The sequence below is a fragment of the Perkinsus marinus genome (assembly GCF_000006405.1).
Source record: "Perkinsus marinus ATCC 50983 genomic scaffold scf_1104296931340, whole genome shotgun sequence".
In the NCBI taxonomy this organism is placed as follows: domain Eukaryota; phylum Perkinsozoa; order Perkinsida; family Perkinsidae; genus Perkinsus; species Perkinsus marinus.
Genome location: NW_003215788.1, coordinates 1 through 1,476, shown reverse-complemented (window position 1 = coordinate 1,476; position 1,476 = coordinate 1). Strand labels below are relative to the sequence as shown.

At 49.1% G+C, this 1,476-nt stretch overlaps 6 non-coding genes across 6 annotated transcripts; all 6 read right to left on the bottom strand.

Annotated features, from left to right (window-relative positions):
* Nucleotides 1-140: 140 nt before the first annotated feature.
* Nucleotides 141-220, bottom strand: Pmar_PMAR013583. Its single transcript has one exon. It is a non-coding gene; the product is annotated as a tRNA-Leu (tRNA).
* A 121-nt stretch (nucleotides 221-341) lies between these two features.
* Nucleotides 342-421, bottom strand: Pmar_PMAR013582. Its single transcript has one exon. It is a non-coding gene; the product is annotated as a tRNA-Leu (tRNA).
* A 187-nt stretch (nucleotides 422-608) lies between these two features.
* Nucleotides 609-688, bottom strand: Pmar_PMAR013581. Its single transcript has one exon. It is a non-coding gene; the product is annotated as a tRNA-Leu (tRNA).
* Nucleotides 689-809: 121 nt separating this feature from the next.
* Nucleotides 810-889, bottom strand: Pmar_PMAR013580. The gene has a single exon. It is a non-coding gene; the product is annotated as a tRNA-Leu (tRNA).
* A 187-nt stretch (nucleotides 890-1,076) lies between these two features.
* Nucleotides 1,077-1,156, bottom strand: Pmar_PMAR013579. The gene has a single exon. It is a non-coding gene; the product is annotated as a tRNA-Leu (tRNA).
* A 121-nt stretch (nucleotides 1,157-1,277) lies between these two features.
* Pmar_PMAR013578 lies at nucleotides 1,278-1,357 on the bottom strand. The gene has a single exon. It is a non-coding gene; the product is annotated as a tRNA-Leu (tRNA).
* Nucleotides 1,358-1,476: the final 119 nt, after the last annotated feature.

Genomic DNA, 1,476 nt, shown 5'->3' with positions numbered 1-1,476 from the left:
AAACCAGAGGACACAAAAAATGGATTGAACGGATCCTGCGAGGTGCGATGGCACAATATCGATCAAAAGGTTTTGGTCTGCACTACCTCGCTTCTGAAAAGGTCTGGGTTCTCAATATAACACCAGTCAGGTATATAGACTGACAGCTGTGGGGTTCGAACCCACGCCCTTTCAGACTGGCGCCTTAAGCCAGCGCCTTAGACCACTCGGCTAAACTGTCGATGAGTGCTTCAAAAATCATAGCGGAGAAGATGCGTTACACTATAGGACATGACACAAAAACGGTTTCGAACCGTTTCCGCGAAATGCGTTCTTCATCAAATCACACGAAAAGAAATTTCTAACAGCTGTGGGATTCGAACCCACGCCCTTGCGGACTGACGCCTGAAGCCAGCGCCTAAGACCACTCGGCCAAACTGTCGATGAGTGCTTCAAGATTCATAGCCGAGGTGATGCATCGCTCTGCCAAACCAGAGGACACAAAAAATGGATTGAACGGATTCTGCGAGGTGCGATGGCACAATATCGATCAAAAGGTTTTGGTCTTGCACTACCTCGCTTCTGAAAAGGTCCGGGTTCTCAATATAACACCAGTCAGGTATATAGACTGACAGCTGTGGGGTTCGAACCCACGCCCTTTCGGGCTGGCGCCTTAAGCCAGCGCCTCGGACCACTCGGCCAACCTGTCGATGAGTGCTTTAAAAATCATAGCGGAGAAGATGCGTTACACTATAGGACATGACACAAAAACGGTTTCGAACCGTTTCCGCGGAATGCGTTCTTCATCAAATCACACGAAGAGAAATTTCTTACAGCTGTGGGATTCGAACCCACGCCATTGCGGACTGACGCCTGCAGCCAGCGCCTTAGACCACTCGGCCAAACTGTCGATGAGTGCTTCAAGATTCATAGCCGAGGTGATGCATCGCTCTGCCAAACCAGAGGACACAAAAAATGGATTGAACGGATTCTGCGAGGTGCGATGGCACAATATCGATCAAAAGGTTTTGGTCTTGCACTACCTCGCTTCTGAAAAGGTCTGGGTTCTCAATATAACACCAGTCAGGTATATAGACTGACAGCTGTGGGGTTCGAACCCACGCCCTTTCAGACTGGCGCCTTAAGCCAGCGCCTTAGACCACTCGGCTAAACTGTCGATGAGTGCTTCAAAAATCATAGCGGAGAAGATGCGTTACACTATAGGACATGACACAAAAACGGTTTCGAACCGTTTCCGCGAAATGCGTTCTTCATCAAATCACACGAAAAGAAATTTCTAACAGCTGTGGGATTCGAACCTACGCCCTTGCGGACTGACGCCTGAAGCCAGCGCCTAAGACCACTCGGCCAAACTGTCGATGAGTGCTTCAAGATTCATAGCCGAGGTGATGCATCGCTCTGCCAAACAGAGGACACAAAAAATGGATTGAACGGATTCTGCGAAGTGCGATGGCACAATATCGATCAAAAGGTTTT